This window comes from Dasypus novemcinctus, chromosome 7, assembly GCF_030445035.2.
Source record: "Dasypus novemcinctus isolate mDasNov1 chromosome 7, mDasNov1.1.hap2, whole genome shotgun sequence".
Taxonomy (NCBI): Eukaryota; Metazoa; Chordata; class Mammalia; order Cingulata; family Dasypodidae; genus Dasypus; species Dasypus novemcinctus.
Window position 1 is genome coordinate 53,411,845 of NC_080679.1, and position 23,183 is coordinate 53,435,027.

General features: G+C 33.5%; 1 long non-coding RNA gene across 2 annotated transcripts in view; it reads right to left on the bottom strand.

Moving 5' to 3' along the window:
* LOC139439279 (uncharacterized) overlaps positions 1 to 23,183 on the bottom strand; it is a 134,584-nt gene that overhangs the window by 86,281 nt on the left and 25,120 nt on the right. Inside the window, exon 3 of one of the 2 annotated variants that reach the window (XR_011649158.1) lies at positions 17,925 to 23,132. The exons of the other annotated variant lie outside the window; for it this stretch is intronic. This is a non-coding gene — a long non-coding RNA (uncharacterized lncRNA). Of the gene's footprint in view, positions 1 to 17,924; positions 23,133 to 23,183 lie in introns of those variants that run through there. 2 annotated transcript variants of the gene reach the window in all.

Genomic DNA, 23,183 nt, shown 5'->3' on the forward strand with positions numbered 1-23,183 from the left:
TGTAGATATGATCAGCCATCTATGCAATAAACTCACTGGTAACTAAAGCCGATAAATGATTTGTGTTACAATTAGACCAATGCTTGAACAAACAGTTGGGCACATTTACCTGGCAAGTTGTATCTATCTATCTTCTATTATGTATGTATGTATATATGTGTTTAATGTTTGTATGTATGTATGTATCTATCTATCTACCTATCTATCTATCTAATTCCTCTGTTGATCACTCTATCTTCATCTATATATCTGAGGACACATATGAGAGATTCTACAAATCCTCATTATATTGGAGAGAAAAAAGAGGAGAGCTCAATTTGTTTTCCAGATTCTAATATCCCCAAACAGCTGTGAATCTGTAACTACCTTAAAATATCATGGTAAATCTTTAAGTTTGGGAATAAGAAGGAATAGACAGGGTTCAACAGATGAAAAAGATTTTGTCCTATCCATAGTTATGCACTAAGAGAGATTTGGATTCTGCAAGTCTATTATCTGTCATTCCCTACCAAAATAAGGGAAAAAGAGGGATTATATTTGTATTCCTTAACATATTATTAGTTATAATTTTCTTCCAAACCATAAAATGAAAAGAAATTGTCTTTCTTCTCTTCACCTAAAGATAACAGTGCCAACCCCCCAGAGAGTGATGGAAAACTAAATTTAGTTTTTAAAAGATAATAATGCTAAAGGATTGAGTGAATAAATAAATAAGAATTCTATGTATTATAGATTAATTTGGACTTTAGGTTTGTTTGATTATGCAAAAGTGTGGACTGCTGCTCTGGATGTTTTCTCATCAGTGCTTTGCAGAGTGGCAAACATGTTCTTCACCTGACAAGTCAGACAAGCAAACCCTTCAATATGTGTGAGCCTTTGGAAATTATAATATAACTAAGTTGAAAACATTTGAGTCATTGAAAAGGTCTTTAAAATGTTTGTTTTGTAATAAGTGTAACAAATGAGGACTTGCCAGGGGATAAAACAAGCAAGGCAAATTCACACAAATTTAATATAGTCTTTGTCTTTGAATAATGTCATACTTTTATTTTAAAAACAATATAAACCATTTTTGGAAAATTTAAGATTATGTAATTGCACTTACATCAAATAATCTCTCTATATATCCTTGATCCATTAAAAAACAGTCACTTGCAAACTGATGCATTCATTTTCAATTTTTCATAGGATTTTAAAAATTTTTTGTTATTTTGAATTTTTTGGTCAATCAATTTTATTGGTATATAATAATAAGCATAAACCCATCCAAAGAATACAATCAATGGTATTCAGTGTAATCACATATTTGTACATTCATTACTTCAATCATTCTTTGTTCCAATATAACAACAATGACAAAAAATTTTAAAAACTCAGCACCTCTCAATCTCTCTATGCTGTCCCTGCCATATATAGCTGCTAGGTTTTTCCTTCTCTCTTGGATATTTCTATTTTGTAAAAACAGTCTTATATATGCAATATCACTCATATTTGTGTTTTACATGAGGATTTACTGTCATATATACTACTATGTTACAGTTTTTAGTTTTCCTTCTAGTAATAACATAACCTAAAGCTTTCCCTTACAACCATAGTAATACCCATACAATAGCACTGCTAGTTACAAACACCATGGTATTCTTTCACACTTTCTTAATCATTTCCAAAGATTTACAAAGGACATTTTTACCAATTCTGCACAGATTTAACCTCAGCTTTCTGTTCTCTAAACTCATATTATTTTCTGGTGACCTATATTCTTATTATTAACTCCATGTGTTTACACAAAATATTTCATTCATAATAGTGAAATCAGATAGTATTTGTCCTTTTGTGGCTGGCTTGCTTCATTTGACATAATGTCCTCCAGGTTCATCCAAGTTGTCATATGCTTCACAAGTTCATTCCTTCTTACTGCTGCATAGTATTCCATTGTGTGTGTAAACCACAATTTATATATTCATTCATCAGTTGATGGACACTTGGCTGCTTCCAACTTTTGGTAATCAAGAATAATACCTCTGTGAACATCAGTGTGCAGATGTCTGTTCATGTCTCTACTCTCAGTTCCTGGATATAATGGTATTGCTGGATTGCATGGCAAGTCTATATTTAATTTCATTAGGATCTTCCAAACAGTCCTCCACAGTGGCTGTACCATTCTACATTCCCACCAATTGTGAATGATTGTTCCTATCTCTCCATATCCTCTCCAATATTTACAGATTTTTTACTTTTCTGATAGCAGCTAGTCTAATATGTGTGAGCTGATATCACATCATAGTTTTCATTTACATTTCCCTAATAGCTAATGATGTTGAACATTTTTCATGTGTTTCTTCACCTTTTGTATTTCTTCCTTGGACAATTGTCTTTTCAAGTCATTTTCTCATTTTTTAATCAGGTTGTTTGTCTTTTTATAGTTTGTATAATCTCTTTGTATCTCATTGATACTAAACCTTTATTGGATATGTAATTGCTGAATATCTTTTCCAATTGAGTCAGCTGCCTTTTCACCACTTTGACAAAGTCCTTTGAGGTTCAAAAGTGTTTAGTTTTGAGGAGGCCCCATTATTGATTTTGTTGTTGTTGCTCATGCTTTGGCTGTAAGGTTTAAGAAACTAATGCCTACAACAAGATCTTGAGGATGATTTCTTATATTTTCTTCTAAGAGTTTTACAGTTTTTGCTTTTGTATTTGATCCATTTTGAGCTAACTTATGTATACGGTGTGAGATTGGGATGTTCTTTCTTTTGGCTATGGATACCCATTTCTTTCAGCACCATTTGTTGAATAGACTGTTCTGGCCCAGTTGGGAAGGTTTGACGGTCTTGTCAAAAATCACTTCACTGTAGATGTGAGGGTCTATTTCTAAGTCCTTGATTTAGTTCCATTGATCAATGTGTCTGTCATTATGCCAGTACCATGGTGTTTTTACCACTGCAGCTAAGTAATATGCTTTATAGTCTGCAAGTGTGAGTCCTCCAAGTCAGTTTTCATTTTTAAGACCTTTTGGCTACTTAGGGCCTCTTACCCTCCCAAATAAATTTGACAACTGGTTTTATCACTTCTGTAAAAAGGCTGGTTAGATTTTTATTGGGATTATGTTGAATTTGTAAATGAATTTTGGTAGAGTTGAACTCTACAATATTTAGTCTTTCATCCAAGAATACATAATATCCTTCAATTCATTTTTCTTCTTCAGTTTCTTTCAGCAAAATTATGTAGTTTTCTAAATACAGGCCCTTTATGTCCTTGGTTAAGTTTATTCCTAATATTTGATTGTTTTAGTTGCTAATATGAATGGGATATTTTTATCTGATTTCCTCCTCAGATTACCTATCAGTAGTGTATAGAAACACTATTGATTTTTGCATATTATTCTTGTATACCACCACTTTGCTGAAGTTGTCTATTAATTCTAATAGCTTTGTTGTGGATTTTTCGGGATTCCAGATATAGCATCATATCATCAGCAAATAGTGAAAGTTTACACTTTCCTTTCCTACTTGGGTGCTTTTAATTTCTTTATATAGCTTAATTGCTCTAGCTAGAACCTCTAGCAAAATATTGAATAACATTGGTGACAGGAGGCATCCTTGTCTGTTCCAGATCTCAGCAGGAAAGTTTTCAGTCTTTCACCATTGAGCACAATGCTAGCTGTAGGTTTTTCATATATGCACTTTACTATATTGAGAAAGCTTCTTTGTATTACTATAGTTTTTGGAGGGTTTTTATCAAGAAAAATAGCTGTATTTTGTCAAATGTTATTTCTGTATCAATTGAAATAATCATGTGTTTTTTCTTCTTCAGTTTATCAATGTGGTTTATTCTACTAATTGATTTTCTTGTGTTGAGCTACCTTTGCATACCTGGAATAAAACACACTTGATATTGGTGTGTAATTCTTTTCACATGCTTTTGGATTCTGTTTTCAAGTATTTTGTTGACAATCTTTGCATCCATATATTTTAAAATATTGGTGTGTAATTTTCTTTTTTGTAGTATCTGTATCTGGTTTAGGTATTATGGTGGTGTTAGTTTCATAGAATGAATTTGGTAGTGTTCTTTTCTATTCAAATTTTAGGAAGAGCTTGAGAAATATTGGTACAAGATTGTGTTTGAACGACTGGTAAAAGTCACCTGCACAGCCACCTGGTCCCAGGCTTTTCATCTTTGGGAAGTTTTTGATGACTGCTTCAATCTCTTCATTTGTGATTAGTTTGTTGAGGCCTTCTCTTTCTTCTCTGCTCAGTGTTTTAGGAATTTGTTCTATGTTTGAGTGTTTTGGGAATTTGTCCATCTCTTCTACATTCTCTATTGTTTTTGCATACAGTTGATCAGAGTATCTTCTTATGGTCTTTCTTATTTCTGAGGGATCAGTGGTAATGTCCCTACCTCTTATTTCTAATATTATTTATTTGCATCTTCTCTCTTTTTATCCCCTTGCCAATCTAGCTAAGGATTTGTCCATTTTGTTGATGTTCTCGAAGAACCAACTTTTGGTTGCATTTGTTCTCTCTATCACTTTTTTGTTCTTGGTTTCATTTATTTCTGCTCTAATCTTTACTATATCTTTCCTCCACCTTGGTTTGGGATTAATTTGCTGTCTCTATTTTAGTTCCTCCAGGTATGCAGCTATATCTTCAATGTTAAGCTTCTTTTTTTTAATGTAAGCAATGAGGGCTATAAACTTCCCTCTCAGCACTGTCTTTGCAGTGTCCCATAGGCTTTGATATGTTTTATTCTCATTTTCATTTATCTCCAGATATTTGCTGAATTATCTTGCCATTTCTTCTTTGACTCACTGATTATTTGAGAGTATTGATTAATCTCCATGTATTTATGAATTTTCCCTTTTTCTGTCCATTATTGATTTCAGGCTTCATTCCATTATCATCAGAGAAAGTGTTTTGTATAATTCCAAGATCTTTAAAATTTATTGAGACTTATCTTGTGACCCGATGTGCAGAGCCCGGAAGCCTGCAAATCAGGCTCCAAGATTCACAGGAAGAATGTAGATAAAGAAGAAAGTGCCCACTGGGTAAGGTTATGTGCTGAACAAAATATGCTGAGTACGGATAAGGAAATTGTGTTATCTGAGGGCTAATGAATAGAAGAGTAACTTTTGTATTTGCAGTTACCTAAAATCAAGAGCTTCCCATGAGAACTGCTGAATGTGCTGATTTTATTGTGGTATAAAATAAAGTGCATGATCAAATTGGGCACCTGAGGTAGCTGCAAACTCCTCATGGTCCACCTGGCCCCCACTATTTTGTGTCTTTCATTTCTTCAGCCTCACAACCCTTCCTCCTCAGGAACCTGTTCAGCTGTGTGGGTCACTGCGATGGTTTGCTCGGTCGGTAGAGGTGGGGTCTGGCTGCGGACGAGGGGTCGGTCCAGCTTTGGATGAGGGGTTGGCCTGCTTGGGACGAGGGGTCGGTCCCGCTTGGGACGAGGGGTCGGTCCGGCAGCAGATGAGGGGTCGGTCTTACAGGGGTTGCGCGGTTCGGCTGACGGGGTCGCCCGGCGAAGCCGGCGACGAGGGGGTCACCCGGCGAAGCAGGCGATGAACTGGGGACAAGGGAGGCCAGGCCCTTGTCGGGGGCTCTCAGGACTGGAGGGCGCACGGCAGAAGAACTACCGTGGAGACAAAGTAAACATGCAAGTCCAACTTTATTGAGGGAGAGGCAACAGTTTTATAGGGGCTGGGGAAGGCTGATTGGTCGAAGCCACGCCCTGTTCTGATTGGTTGCCGGCGAAAGGTCAGTGGGTGGTACTGGATGGGGGAGGGGTGGTGATTAGGGATTGGCTGTTGCTGTTGCTGGGGGAAGTGGCAGGGTTTAGGGATTGGTGGCTGCTATTGCTGGGGTGGAGGGCAGACTTGAGTCTCCCACCTTGTGCCTGGTTGTTGCTGCTGGGGGGGGGGAAGGCAGACTGGAATTTTCCGCCCTGCGCCTGCGCAGGGAGAAAGAAGAAGAAGGGTGTTACCTCATAAGGCATCGTGTGGCGCTATCCAGGAGGAGGGGCGGCCGCGGAAGCATGGCTGCCGAGAAGGGGAGACCCGAGGGCACTCTGCGCCCATGCCGAGCTCCCTTCAGGGGTGGCGGTGAGTCCGACCAGCCACCCTATTATGGGGGCAGCGGCTTGGAATTAGGCCTACCGCGGCTGCTCCCCTGCCAGGCCAGCAAACCACACTTCAGCCCGAGGGGTGACCGCAGGTCACAGCAACCCAACATATGGTTTATCTTGGGAAAAGGTCCATGAGAACTTGAAAAAAAAGTAGATTCTGTTGTTTTGGGGTGCAATGTTCTATAGTTATTTGTTATGCCTAGTTTGTTTATATTTTTCAAGTTCTCTGTTTATTTATCCTCTGTTCAGATGTTCTGTCCAATAGTGAGAGTGCTGTAGTGAAGTCTCCAACTATTATTGTAAAAACATCTATTTCTTCCTGCAGTTTTGCCAGTGTGTGCCTCAGATATCTTGGGGCACTGAGGTTAGGTACATAAATATTTTGTACAGTTATTTCTCCTTGGCGAATAGCCCCTTTGATTAATATATAATGACCTTCTTCATCCTTATGATAGTTTTGCATTTGAAATCTATTTTGTCCAATATTTGTATCATTACTCCAGCTATTTTTTGGTTACTGTTTGCGTGGAACAGCTTTTTTCAACCTTTCACTTTTAACCTGATTGTGTCCTTATATCTGAGGTGGGTCTCTTGTAGACAACATATAGGTGGCTCTTAGTTTTTAATCCATTCTATCAGTCTATATCTTTTTTTTTAATCCCCTTCCCATGGCTTTTTTTTTTTTAATGCATGCTGTCTGCTCTCTGTGTCCATTCGCTGTGCATTCTTCTGTGTCTGTATTTATTTTTATTTATTTCCCCTCCCCCCCTTGCGGCTTGTTTGCTGTCTGCTCTCTGTTTCCGTAGCTGCGCTCTTCTGCGTTTTTTTTTTTTTTTTTTTTTGCTTGACTCCCCTTTTGTTGCATCACCTTGCTGAGCTGGCTCTCCTTGCAGGCTGGGCGGTACTCTGTGGGTGCTTATGGGCCGGGCAACTCTCTGCAGTGTAGAGCAGAGCCTGCCTTACAAGGAGGCTCCCAGATGTGAATCCAGGGTCTCCTATATGGTAGATGGTTGTCCAACTGATTGAGCCACAGCTGCTTCCCCAGTCTATGCCTTTTGATTGAGTTTATTCCATTAGCATTCAATGTTATTACTGTAAAGGCATTACTTATTTCATCCATTTTTGTTTTATTGCTCACTGTTGTCATATCATTCTGGTTTTATTTTGTTTTTTTCCTTTCAGGCTGCAGCACTCCCTTTACTATCTCTTCTTAGTAACATATTCCATCAGTTTTTGTTTGTCTGTGAAGACTTTGAACTCACCATCATTTCTGAAGGAAAATTTTACCAGATACAGAATTTTTGGCTGGTAGTTTTTCTCTTTCAGTGCTTTAAATACATCATACCACTTTCTTCTTGCCTTTCTGATGAGAGTTCAGCACTTAAATTTTATTGAGTTTCCCTTGTATGTGATGCTTTATTTTTCTCTTACTGCTTTTAGAATCTTCTCTTTACCTCTGATATTTGACATTCTGAATATTAGGTATCTCAGGGTAGGTCTATTTATATTTATTTTGTGTGGGGTACTCTGTCCTTCTTAGATATTGATACTTATGTCTTTCATAAGGGTGGACAGTTTTTAGTCATTATTTCCTCAAATATTCTTTCTGCCCCTCTTCTATTCTCTTCTTCTGGGACACCAATAATGTAAATGTTGGTTCTCTTCATGTTGTCATTCAGTTCCCTGAGACTCTGTTTCATTTTTTCCATTCCCTTCTCTTTCTGTTCTCCTGCCTTTTCCATTTCAGATGTTCTGTCTTTGAAATCACTAATTCTGTTTTTGAGCATTTCAAATCTGCTCTTACATGCTGCTAATGTATTTTTAATCTCATCCATTGTGTCTTTACTTCTCACAAGATCCGTTACTTTTATTTACAGGTTTCAAATTATTCTTTATGCTCACCCAGTGTCTTCTTAATATCTTATTTATTTAGTCATATTTTCTGTAAGTTCTTTGGAGTTATTTAGGAGAGTTGTGTGATTATCACTGATTAATCATCTTAAATCCTGTATCTCTTCAGGATTTTGGTTAGTTTTTTGGTGGGGCCTTCTCTTCCTGTTTCCTAGTATGGCTGTTTAATGGAATCATCTCTAAACTTAGCATCAGTGGCTAAAATGCCAACTGCTGTAGTTTCATAAAATAAAACAAATCAGTAAATATAATTCGAGACTATCTGTAGGAGACAATTTAAAATCTGGATGAACTTCTGATGTTTTAAAATTATTTTGCTTTATATTCATTATATTAATCTCTTCAAAGTACAAGTAATCAATATTCTCTTTATTCCCAAGTGGCCACAATGTTCAACAGTGTTACTTCTAATGATTTTCCAAATTATAGGTAAATTACTGTAAATAATAAGATTTATATATAAATTAACATGTAAAAGAAAATCATTACTCATAAAGTAAAACAAAAGTTCATATATCAAATTTGTTAATTACTATTTATATTCTTTGTTGAAATGAAGGACTATACCATCTCAGGTTTCCTAGAATGCTTCTCATAAAAAAAAATGTCCATGGCCTTTGGTTAACCTGTATTCTAAGAAGTATCTAATGTTTGACTCATTTCTCTTCTTCTGCTTTGCAAGTAAATAAAAATAAAGTACAATTTGGTCATCCAGTGCCCAACACATTCCAAAAACGATCCTAACATAGGGGAAAAATAACAACAGTATAAATTACTACCTTTCAAAATAGGCAAGTTTCTGAGGCATTGAGGTCAGTCTTGTAAACTTTTTTTTTTATTTCTTAATAACTTGATTCCAACATCAGTTCCAGTTACCTACCAGCTATTTCCTTCTTACTTAAATGAAGAAACTTGCTGATATGCTTACTTTTAAATGCTAGACCCATACTCTAAACACAATAAAATACAGTTACTAAGTTTAAATATTTCAAAATAGGCTATGTGAAAAAAATAGGGTGTTTTAATGGTTGTGGTAGACTATAGTATATTCATACAACAATTAAATATATGTTAAACAATTAAATATTAATTTTATTGGGTGATGAGTGATTGTAAATATATTAACAGAGTGGTTATATTTAAATTTTGATTTAAGGATTTGAAAACCCCAAAAAAACTTGGTATCAAAATATATGAACAGTTTAAACAAGATTTAGGAATTGGAAGAGAAACACTCAGCAACTGGAAGAGAAAATGTTTCTAATATCTTATTTTGGTATCAAGAAATAAATGTGGGGAAATATAATGTCTTTGTAGAAGAGCACAGTTGTTATTTAATATTTATATATTAATAAAATCATGTTTTAATTTTTCAAAAACAATGCAACATTTTTAATTTTGCTGTGTAGAAAAGAAGTACAGATAACATAACAAGTTTGCACATGCTTCTTTTTCTTTTATTAACACTTACAAATCTGCCACCTAGCACAATAATAGGAAGTACACTAAAAAGAATAAACAGAATGTTCAATAAACATATGTAAAGATATGCTCATTGTCTTTGGCAAATGGGGAAAAGCAAATTAAAATTTTCATGAGTTACCCTTTTATATATATACACTGGCAGAAAAAAATACATTTAAAATACCAAGTGTTTGTAAGAAATTATACATTACTGATGCGATTGTGAACAAATATAGCCACATTGGAAACATTTTTAATTTTTCTTCTAAGCTTGATTATTTTTATGCCCAGCAATTTCTCTGTAGATATTTATGCAATAGCAGGAGTTGGTGCACTGATCCATGGACAGAATCTGCCCACACTCATTCTGTTACTATTGACTGATTTTTGCTTTATCACTACAAAGATAGGGTTGAGTAGTAGTGACAGAGACCAAATGTCCTGCAAAGCTCAAAATTCTTACTATCTTGACCTTCCTGGAAAATTTTGACCACAAGAGCATTTGAAATATTTCAGTCCAGTGGGTAATAGGACAAGAATGATAACAACCTAAATGTTCACTGTCAACAGAGTAGACACATTTTGGTATATACCCGGTAATGTAGTACTGTAAATAAAACCCACTCTCCCATAAAAATTAAATGTCTGCATATGTATGTGCATTTAACTTCATTATAAATTGTATTTATATAAATGATTACACAATTGCAATTAATGACAAAATATTTAATGTAATAGATTTTCATTTCCATTCAGCCACTTAAGTCTCCCAAAATCCTTTCATTGTTTTTGTGCTCTAGTCTTTTATCAGTATGCAAGCTTTGTTTGCAATCTATGCATGTTTGTTTCCTATATGAATGTTGGCTTATGTTTTTATTTAGGTTCCTAAGTCAAAAAGCAATGATGCTATACATCAGAGCTTCATTCACTCATCAGAGATGTAAGTTCCTTACCGAATTGGCTAGTGCTCTACAAATACTGGAAGAATGGTTTCATGCTATATTGGGCTCAATACTTTGTACTATTCACAAAGGAATGTCTGCAGATGCAATATACTTTTAAGTTTAGTCTGTATTATGAAAATTTTCTTCTTCATTTTCTTAAGTGTAAGCAATCAGCAGAACAAAAAAATCAAGCTTTGATATGTAGCATTTGCCAGTTTCTGTGGCTGAAATATCCCCATCATGGCCTATGTCAAGCCTCCATCGTGTGTGTGAAATCCCCTTCATATCTGTGCACGAAGATATTCCTCATCTTCTTACAAACATACACGTATCCTTTACAAATTTATTAATAATGTTAGCTAAATTCTTGTGCCATCATTTCTTTGTGAGCTGGTTCCATTGTCCCTTTCTTCTTGCAGGCCTTTATCTTAAATTTCAGATTAATTGGTTTCTCTGTTACTTGGTTTAAGTACGCAGACTGTCCAGGCTTCCCTCGATGCTGTTGTTGAGAGGGTGGGAGCATCGTTCGCTCCAGCTTATTTTATCCCTAGCAGAAGCTGGAAACCTTGATAGTTTCTTTTAACTGTTTTCTCTATCATGTGAAGTAATTTTTTTGACCATGCCCCACAGATAAAACTTCTTTCCATTTCCATCTAACTTAGAACACATGTTAATCAAGCCTAGCTATTTATATAGGGGGATGGGAGTAAATGAACAGGGCAAGAGATTACTTCTATAAATGACTCGACTTTTTTCTTCAAAAAGTGATTTCCATATAGAACTGGATGTATTTACTTTAAAACCCTCTCTATATATACATATATATATGCACACACAAACATATATATCTCCTGTAAATCCTTTAGCATGATGAACTGTAAATATATTTTTATTTGAATCTGTGAGCATCTATGTATTGTCTACAATAAAATTAGAGCACCGTTTGTCGCTGAGAGAGCTACATAGATGAAAATCACATACCCTCTGTTCTTTAGCAAATTCCATTAACTTTGGGTTTATTATGTTAATGAATGTTCCTCCTAATGAAGCTCCTGAACACAAAGAATACAATTGTGAATATGTGAAATAACTTAGTTTAAATATTCACAATGTTATGTATTACATAGTTTATATAATTGTTTTTGCATTTAATATATTTAATTTCATCTAATTTCCACAGTAAATTATCATCATCAAATTATTTCTATTGTAGAGTCTCAAATGCAAATATCTGCACTATTGTTTTAATGCTGTTTCATGCTATGATAAACATGTCAAAAAATGTCATCTTTTGTTCACATACACTTTAGACTGTTATTTCTTTCCAGTTGCTACTTCTGTCTGTCTTTCATTGCTGATATTCTAATTCTAAGTCACTCTTTTTTCCAAGAAAGTAGAGGAATAGGAGGATTGTCAGGGAGGTACACTTTAGTAGAATTTTTTATTTCTGAAACATTAGTGATTTTATTTTTCTAAAATTCTATTCCTTTAACAACTTTGCAAAGAGATAACTTAATTTTCCATGTTGCACTGTGTTAGTAACTGATATTAGCAAATACAGCTTTTGAATTTTCTTAATCTTTCTACATCTTCACAGTCAAAAGTTTTCAGTAATGACAATATGCCAAATCATCATAGCTGAAAGACTTATATTGATAGAATAATTCTACAATGTTATCATTGGTATTTAAAATTATTTTGTAAATTTCACTAAATGTATATACATTGCACTGAAAAGTTGGGTGTCTTTCAAAAAATCATTTCTACTCCTAATTATAGCATATATGATATGCAAAAAATCTAGTTCAGGATATCATTTTGATAGAATCAATGGAGAATTAATTAGATCTCATTGTACACCTGGATTTAACTAATTTTTTGTTGGTTCAGAAAATATTGCTTTCAGTTTAGAAAACTTGATTATCTTTTGTTTAACTTAACCTTTGAATTTTAGGATTTGATGGTATTATAAATGTATTTTGTTAATTTAATATTCTGGGTGTGTGCTACTGATATAAAAGCATAAAATTGAGTTTATTATATGACTTTGGTATACTGAAACATTGATAAATTCACTTATTTGTCACAATATTTATCTTGTACATTCCTTAATATTACCCATATGAAAAATCATAAACTCTGAAAAAGAGGCAGTTTATTTCCTCCTTCCTTATCTTTATTTATTATTTCTCTTTTCTTCCATATTATAAAGGCTAAAACACCAGATACTTTGTTTAATTAAAAAAAGGTATGTATGTATCCTGGCTTTTTTCAGATCTTAGTGAGAAAGTGTTCCATATTTTACCATTAAATATGAAGATTAAGATTTTCTGTTGATCCCTTCTGATATTAAGTAAGTTCTCTTCCACTTAAAGTTTACTAAGAGTTTTTATCACAGGAGAGTGTTATTTTGTCAAATGTGTTATCTGCAACTCTTGAAACAATTACAGGTTTTCTTCCTTTATTCTGTTAACATGATGAATTACACTGATTGTTTTTCTAATGTTAAAAAAATTTGCATTCTAGTAGTAGATCCCACTTTGTCATGATATAGTATTATTTTATATATTGTTGAATTCCATTGTTAAGGAGGTTTGCATTTATGTTTATGATGGGAAATGTTCTACATTATTTTTATCCTTCCATAGATTCCTCCTTTATTCCTTTCCTTCCTTTTGTCTTCCTCTCCTTTCCTTAATTTTTGTACTGCCTTCCTCAGGTTTTGGTATTAAGATTATACTCACCCAAATTTGGGAGGAAGTATTCTCTGGCCTTTATGTTTTGCAAAGAGTTCCTGTAAAATTGATGCTGTCAGTTCCTTAAATTCATGGTAAAAATAACCAATGAACTCATCTGAATTTGGAGGTTGTTTATGGGAAATTTCCTTCCTTCCTTCCTTCCTTCCTTCCTTTCTTCCTTCCTTCCTTCCTTCCTTCCTTCCTTCCTACCTCCCTCCCTCCCTCCCTCCCTCCCTTCCTTCCTTCCTTCCTTCCTTCACATGTATCACACAGTTGTTTGGAGTATTGATCAAAAGTATAATTAGATCAAAGTGGTTAACAAAGTTTTACAGATTTTTTCTGTGTCTTTGATTTCTTTTTTCTTTTTGTTCTATACATTGCTATGAATGAGGAATATTTTCACCCTTAATGTCTGTCTATTTTGCTAAAAAGTGTTTACGCTCCATTATTAGACATATATACATTTAGGTTCATTATATCTTGATCCCTTTTATTGATGTGAACTGTCCCTCTTTGTCTCTAGTAATATACTTTGTCTTAAAATCTATTTTATCTGATTTTAATATAGCCATACTAGCCTTCTTATGCTTCCTCATTCATGGTGTATATTTTTCCATCCCTTTATTTACAACATATCTCTTTCTTTTATTTAAAGTTTTTTATAGAGAGAGAGATCAGATAGTTTTTGTTTTTGTATCCATTCGACAATCTTTGTCTTTAATTGGAGCTTTTATTACATTAACTTTAACATAATAATTAATATTGTTGGATTTAAATCTACCACTTAATAATTTAGGACTCTTTTTCCCCTTTTGTTCTTCCTTATTTTATGCCTTCTATTGAAATATGTTTTTTTTTTTATTCCCAAAATAGAAAAGAGGTCTAAAAATAGTAATTGTACCTGATTGGAACCCATTACCTATCTTTATATTCATGAGTTTATAGTGATAGTTTCAAATAATAGTCATCCTTCATGAATAAGAGAAAAACCACACACACACAAAAATTTGTAATCCTGAAAGCTGGAAATAAAGGGACAGGAAAAAGACTTACCCTGGATTTTCTATGTGAATCTACATATTAAAGAATGGAAAACTTTTCTTCATAAAATCATTCCAAACAGTAAATGAAAATAAGAATTATAGAATTACAGTGTCAGAATTTGCAACCTCTACTGAATTAATGGATTTTCATATTGAGAACAAATAGCTGCTAACATCAAGAAAATAAATCAGATACTTGTGACTCCTGAAGAAAGATCACAACACCATCAACACTTCATGTCAAAGGGATCAGATGTGAGTTTGATCATCCTCTGACTGCAGATGCCAATTTGCAAGAAATACAGAAGGCAGTTATATGCTGAACTGTAATATGAGTACGCAATAAGCAAAAATCAGACAGTAGGAAAATTTAGAGTACAGACTGTCTGGGATCTTAAAAAAAATAAAATTTAAGAAAAGAGAGGGTGGATGGGAAGTTTGCATTTTAAGAATCCTGAAAAATAAGTAGCTTTTATTTTTTATTATGATTTGTGTGTTTTTTTAGCATTTATTTATTTTTATTATATTTTTTGAAGATACATAGATCACAAAAAATGTTACATTAAAAAATAAAAGAGGTAGCTTTTAAATGAGTATCATGAAAGTGTCTGGGAATGCACACTAAGATGATAAATTCTAAAAAATAAAAATTAAGCAACTATCATAAAAATCAGGATTGGGTTACTTGGGGGGGGGGGAAGTAAAGGGTTAAAATTCATATGGAGCACATCAAGTGGCTTCTGAGAAGACTGATAAAATTTATTTATTGGCCTGAATGGTGGTTACAAGGATGTTCAACTTATAAACTACATATTTGCTTGAAGTGGCTTTCTGTGCTGTATTTCCTTTTACAATAAAATGTCAAAATAGCCACATTTCACATTTTCTCGGAACTTTGGAACCACTTAAAAATTATTGAGCTCTTCTTTGGGAGAGCTATACATAAAAAATCTTGCATCCATTTTTGTTGCTGGGGGAACATAACCCCATTTCAACTTTTCAATTTAGTCTATGTTAAATTCTCTATATCCTCTATGAATTGGAGTAATTTCTATATTCCTCCTTAATACTTATTTTGTATTTCAAATATCTTGACTTAGAGCTTAGGAAAGTAGTCTCTTATAAATACTTTATTTTTCTTCCTCTGTGAATATTGATCCATTCCCATATCTATATTTTTGTTGTTGTTGTTATTATTTAACAAACTAGTTTATTATAAAAATTATGTTTATTAGTTTTAATGTATTTTTGCTTCCTATTTCATTAATATTTTATTTATCCTCATTATTTCCTTTTGTCTTCTTTTGAAGTTTATTTAAGTGAGTTTATTTGAATATTTAATCAATTCATTTCATTATTTTTATTCCATTATATATAGTTTAAAATTATTTAGTTTGTTATGACAGCTCATATAGCTTCATCCTGTAAGTGAGAATATGTGATATTTTTGTTGACTACTTTATCTTCTGAAATTAAGGCTTTGTTTTCACTTTGACCCAATCATAATTTAACAATATTTCTTCTGTATTTTTAAATTATTTTTAAAATTTTCATATGATGAGATTTTGTTTGTATCCTATTAACCTTTTTTTCAGGTTTTTGTTTTATTTTGTTTTGTTTCACAAATAAAGACTATTTTTGAAAATATATATGGCTTAATGTAGGGTCTGTTTTGGTGAATAGTATATAATGGACTAGAAAGAAAACCTAACCTAGATTCAAGAAATAATCTGACATAAACATATTAGATGTATCTTATTAAATCTTAACTTAGCTTTTCTATACCCTTAACGTATTTGTATACTTGATCAGTCATGACCTACCATTGACTAACTAGTCTCTCTCTATAATATTTCTATCCTCTTTTCTCTGTGTTTCCTACAATTTATTTTTAATGTTTTGTGTATGTGTAGTCAACATTTCCATGCTTATTTAAGATTTTAGTGATTATAAAAAGACCTTTTTTATCATTAAGCACATTTGCCTTAAAATAATATTTCCTGATAGTATTATGATACCAAATATGATACCAAGCATATTTGCCTTACAATAATCTTGCCTGATGTTATTATAATACCAAACAATTTTCATTTGTTTTCATAAATGAGGTAAGCTTTTCACCCTTCTTTAACTCTCTAAGCCTCTGTCTGGGTCTCATTTTTAGTAAATATGTCACAACTAAACTGCATGTGTTTGTTTCCTTTATCCAGATTAAGGGTTGTATAGTATGAATAGACATCATTTTTTCATTTATATTTTTAATGTGTAGGATATTTTATTCAAAGTTTTCTTTAAGCATTGTCATATTATTAAATCTTATTTTATGCCCTAATTTTATTTTCTTGGCATGTGGTTATGCTAATGTTTTTGTTCTAAACATTCCAAATATATATGCTTTACTTTTTACCCTGTCAGTACCTCTGCATTTTTATATCAAACGTTCCCCTTACTTAACCATTTAGCTAATTAATTTGCTTAACTAATAACTTAGCCTCCTATCCTTTCATGGAATTTGGCAGAAGACTTCTGGTTTAGAGACAAATGACAGCATATTATTCATGACAATAGAGGAAGGCAAATTCTGTCATTAATGTACTTTCTCAAAACCCATACCCATAAGGTAGTGAGGAGAGGGCTAGGTAACACCCGCACAAAACTTTGCTATTCACACTGCCTATTCTATATAGAGGTACCAGAGTGGCAAAAAGTATTGGTTGCCAACTGAAAGCAACAGTTCTGTCTTCTTCCATAAGAAATCCATCGCATATGAGTAAATGGTTGTGTGGGTAATTGCTAAATGTGTTAACTTTCAGCTATCTCCAATTTAAAGCACTTCCTTCCTCCTGCTGGGCAATTAAGGCCATATCTCCATTTCAACTACTAATGAAGACAAACAAAATGTCCTAGGAGAAGATATGGGACTTGCTTCACTGACTAACTTCATGAAGCATAAATGTTAAGTATGGGAAAAATACATTTATGTCTTATTTAAACAGTGTACCTTGGGATATCTTTGTTTCATCAGTAACCCTAACTCTAATATATACCTAATACTACAGGGAACACAGTTCAGTCACATGAGCCCCTAGAACAAAAGTGAGAATACTGAGTGAAAAATTTAGAGGGCAGATGTCTCTACCTTGACTGATTTATAAATGTACCACTTCCTTGCTTAGTTAATTGAGTATTACTTTTCTATATCTAAACATTCTATCTAATCCAGCATGAGGGAACAGAGAGATGAACATTTACGGAGGACAATATTTTTGAATTTATTATTAATTGCAGAGTATTATCTCTTAATTAAAATAACTAATGTTATATACTCAGTTAACAACAACAACAAAAAACAGACCTTCCTTACTCTTTCTTTAAGGCAATTAGAGAGATCTGTTTTATAAACATCACCCAAACCAAATTTATAAATAATTGTGTTCTGCTTATTCAGTTTGCCTAGTCTTGAATGGATATATGTATACATAGATGTAAAAAGTCATATATTTAGTCCATGTTGAAAAGAAGGGGAAATATTTTTTCCCTTAATATTAATTTGGTTCATTAACCTTACTTGAATTTTATAAGAAAGATATACTAAAGATATACTGAAGGAAAAAGCGTAATTTTTTTATTATGCCTTTAGAAAGCCTTTAAGTAAATGTTATTGTCATTATCTTAAAAATAATCCAGTACACTTTAAATGACTCATACTTTAATTTTTACAACCATAAAACAAAAGTAATATATGCAGTTAATTTCAGTTCAAGTCAGTTATAAAAATAGATAAAACACAAAAATAGCATGAATAAAATTGAAGAAGAAAAAATAGTAAATATACAAATATTTTTGCCTCTGATGTGTTTGGTTTGATAATCTATTTGAGAAAGCATAATATATAACTCTTATTATTCTTAGGTGACTAATATGAAGACTTACAAGAAGTGGGTCCTTTCTTAGAGAAATGGAAAATAACTGAAGATTTCTCAAGAAAAAAGAATTGTTGTTGCAAACATGAATACGCACATTTGCTTATTAATTATGTTTCCTACTTATTTTCTTGGAAATAAATACATGTTAAACAGTCAAAAACAATAGCAATTATTCAACAAATAATAACAAAATGTGTTGTTTCAGACAATGCTTTAAAATATCTCCTAACACCAGGAAATCACTTATCCAACCACTCTTTAAAATAATAGCTTGATATAATGATCAGCCTATTGATTCCCAAGTGGCTAACAATTTTTCCTATAAATCAAGGAAAGAATATTCCCTGAGAAGGGAGTGAAGAGCAAGTATTAAATTGAGACATATTCCAAGACTGTTAAGATCTAACTTCAACCAATTCTAAATCAAGATTCATCTGGCTTATGCTATAATCAGAGTATACAATGAATTTACTAAAATTATTTGAAGAGTATCTCTTGCTGCTTATTCCTTCTTATTTTCACTGCATTTATTATTTACTTCTTTCAGCAGAGAAACCATTCTGTGAAACATTCAAAATAACAGGTATGTGAACTATTCAGGAAAATATAATAATTTCACATTGACACTGATTTACTTAGATGGAGCACGTTAAAGACATGAAACAGCTGCCAGAAAAGTAGGGTTATGAAGAACACACTTGGATAGCATCAGAGAAATCCTAAACAATGAACAGTGTTGCAAACCGAGACATCCTTTTGGATCTGTGCTGGTAAGATGATGGCTGCCTTGAAAAAGTCTCAACACACAGTGCCCTGGAACTAACAATAACCTGATCTCCCATGAATTATTTCAGTACAATGAAGATTCCTGCAAAATATTAGTACCATTCATTCCTAAAGCATTATCATATACCCAGCACTCAAAAAATGAGATAAACCATATATGATTTGGCAATTCTGGACCCTAAATTTTGGTATCAGTGTTGTTTTTTAGAATAAATCATCAGAAAATGAATTTAAAGATTATTTTTTAAAAACTAGTAAATATGCTCAACTGTATCTTTACTCTTTCCCAGTAACGGTTTTCTGCTTTCCTGGAAAATGTTTGCTTTTCCTTCCTGTTGATCCCAAGAAAATATGCTTCTCAATGGTTTCTATCTTCCAATATTCTTACATAAATAAAGAAGGTTTATCTCTTATTAGTGTATGTCCACTTATGATCTATTTAGAAAAAAAGTAGGTCAAAAATCAAGTCAATTGGTGTAAGTTATGACTAATTAATGGTATAGTTAAACCAAAGTACATCTAAAAATACTCAGCATTATTTTACTTGATTTTTTTTCAATGCTAGAAAACCCTAACATTCTTAAGGAATACCTAGTAGGTAGCACAGCCCTTAGCATTTGCATATTTGATGAAGAAATACATGAATATGAATAAAAGGTTGGATAAAACCCTACCCTGATGCATTAGTCTGCCAAGGGGTGCCAATACAAAGTACCAAAAATGTGTTGGCTTTTATAAAGGGTATTTATTTGGGGTAAAAGCTTACAGTCCCAAGGCTATGGAAAGTCCAATTCAAGGCACTATAAGAGGTGCTTTCTCATCAATATCAGCTGCCATGTGTTGAAGCAAGATGGCAGATGATCTCTTCCTGGTCTTCCCTTCCCCTCTGGCATTCCTCTTCCTCATAAGTTCTATGGGCCCAGCCTCTTGAGGCTTTGTGCTTAAGTGATCCTATAGTCCTCACTCTCCTGACATAGGGGTTGTTTCTTTCTGAGCCTTCTATATCAGTCTTGGCCATTCTATTTTCTTCCCCATTTCAGCTGTAAACTCTCAGGCAAAATGGCTCATCCCTCCCAGGGCCTCGGCTGTTTGAACCTTCTCCCTTCTGTCACATGGCAGAATAAAAAAGACAGTCTCTCTTCCAGTTTTGTTTGAATGAGTGCCTGTTTATATCAGACACTGTAAGGGGGAGGTGAATCAGCCTGAAAGGTGCCCACTGATGTAATTGAATCAAAAGCTCTAATCTTAACAGGTAATTTAATCAAAGAATCCAGCTGAATTAATGCAATCAAAGGGTATTACGCCTGGGAATAGATTAGTTTTCAAACATAATCTTTCCCTTTTTGGGATTCATAAAATAATCTCAAACTGCCACACCTGTCATTCTCATTTTTATGTGTAACTGAAAGTATTGGAATACTAGAGAGGATCTCAAGGCTTAAACTTGGTCAGACTTGGTTTCAAATTCCAGTTCATCTACTTAATAGCTGTAACATTACTTTGATAAACAGTTTTACCTCTTAAATTCTAGATAATAGAAATTTTTCTGCCCTAGTTTTTATTGCTGTATTGTCAGCTGCTCAAACTTAGCTTAAAAAGTTTTATTCATCTCAAGATTGTGTGATCAGGATTTGGGAAGGATTTAGTTGAATAGTTAGTCTCTGAACCATGTGCTATTAGCTAGGGTGTCTGCAGCTGAAGCATCAACTTCCAAATTGTGCCTTAGAACTGGTTACTTTATTCTCATGCCTTTAATAGTCATTGGCCTCTTAGACTTTCCACATATTGCTCATCCTTACTGTTTGGACTTCTCACAGTTGGTAATCTCAAGTAATAACACTTTTTATATGGAAGTTTGATTCCAAAAAGTTAGGAAGCAATAAGTGCAAAGTCATTTAAGACTTAATCTGGCATCATATCACTTTTGCTGTATTTTAATGTCTAAAGCATTCACTCGGACTACCCTGATTTTAGGGAGCAGAGAAAGAAACTCTATCTCCTGATGAGAGGAGCAGCAAAGTCACTTTTCAAGAGAGTTTGCAGAATGGCAGGTGTTTTTGATGCTCTGGCCATGCTAATCACAATGCTATACACGTAAATTACTCTCACCAATGCATTGGGATCCCTGGTGTTTCATGCCATTAAGCATAAGTTCAAATTTGAGGATCTTGTCATCCAAATTAGGCCCATGTGTGGGTAAGTTACCTGAAGCTAATTTCTTATGGTGTAGCATTTTGAATATGGTTTCTATAGCTCTGAAGCTTATGAATTAAACTGGCAACTTGTCTGCACCACATATACCTAGTATATGATGGGGAGGGCTGGATAATTGGAGAAAACACTCCTCTTTACAAAGGGAGAAAACATGAAGCACATAACAGTGATTGGATCATAGCAATTCTGAAATACAACTAATTAGGTTCACCCATTCCCCCTGAATTAGGAGCACAAAACAGATATTAGAGCCTGATTCTGTTCCAAAGGAATGTTTGACCTTTGGTCTTAGGTCCATTCTATTGACCAGGTGTCAGCAAACATTTTCTGAAAAGGACCATATAGTATATATATTTTTGGTTTACAGTTTCAACATCTCTGCCACAACTACATAAATCTGTCATTGTATCTCAAAAGAAGTCATAGACAATTGTAAACCAATGAAGTGACTGTGTTTCAACAAAAAGGAGAGGGAAGAATAGATATACCATGTGGACATTTTTGAGACATTGGGATTTTCCTGCATGATATCACAATGACGGGTAGAGGTCATTGTATATTTTGTCAAAACCTATAAAACTGTGTGGGGCAAAGTATATACTATAATGTAAATTATAGTTCAGGTTTAGTAGTAATGCTTCAATACATGTTCATCAATTATAAAAAATGTACCACACAAATGAAAGATGTTGTTACTGTGGGAATGTATGGGGAGAGAAGGTGTGGGTTATGTGGGAACTCATATTTTTTATGTAAAGTTTACGTAATCTAAAGCTTCTTTAAAAAAAACAAAATTTAAAAAATAAAGAAAAGATTATATATGGACACTGAAAATTGAATTTCACATAATTTTTACATGCTATGAAATTTCAAATTCTTTTGATTTTTTCGACCATTTCATAAAGCAAAATCATTCTTAGCTCAAAGGTTTTACAAAACCAGACAGCAGGTTAGATTTAGTGTACAGGCCACAATTTGCCAGCTCTCCCACTCTATACTTTTGGTTTGGGTCTCTGATACTTGCATTTTTTTCCCCTGAAGAAATGGGCCATATTTGCAGCTAAGTAGCTCTCCAAACATAATTTCTATCTGTAAAAATTTGAACATCACAGACCTCTTTTCATATTGCAATTTGAAATAGGAAGAAAATTGTCTATTTTCTTTAGTCCTAGCTGTAAAACCTTTCAATACTTATTGAGTTTCTAATGGATCCAATTGTAATCTTCACTATTAAACAAACAAACAAATGAAGAAACAACTTTATACATAATTTATTCCAGAGAGACCTGTCTCTACCATAGACTTCCTGTGACTCTGCTCTGGAAAAATGCCCTAAAGAGTTTTGCAATCATTATTGTTCAAGGAAGGGTTTCTATGCCATTTAGATGATTAGAGGCACTACCAGGCATGAATGTGGATCTTATAACCTGAGCCTAAGTTTTTCTGCTCTGGTTTGATGTTTGCCCTGAGGCCATTTTTCATTTTGAGAATTATTTGTGCAGGGACAATGTGTATAAAACAGTTTGATTTTCAAACCCAACTAATCCTTGTTCTCACATTTTCTCTTAATTCTGCTCAAAAATTTGCCAGTTACTTTTGCAATTCATTTCTCTCCTGTCATATTTTATCAAACAATTATAAAAATATGCACTTGTCACTTTCAGCATTCTTCCATGAGATCTCCTTAACCAGATCCATGAGGTTTTTAAATAATCTTTTTTCCATATTAACGCGATGTAACAATTAAAGTTCTGTATGTCAGTATATAAATACATTTTCTCTTCTCAAGACTCTGATAACAATTTCTGATAACAATATTCAAGCTTTCACAATCTCCTCAAGTTACTTTAAGTTTTCAACAGTCTTTACAAGGATGATCCATCTTCTGACCACAGCTCATTCCCAAAGGCAATCTTACATATTTTAGTCTTTGATGCAACAGTATCCCAATCTTGTTTCCATATTCTGTTTTTCCTATTTATTTTTGAGCAACAAAAATAGAATTCATGATTTAAAACAACCATT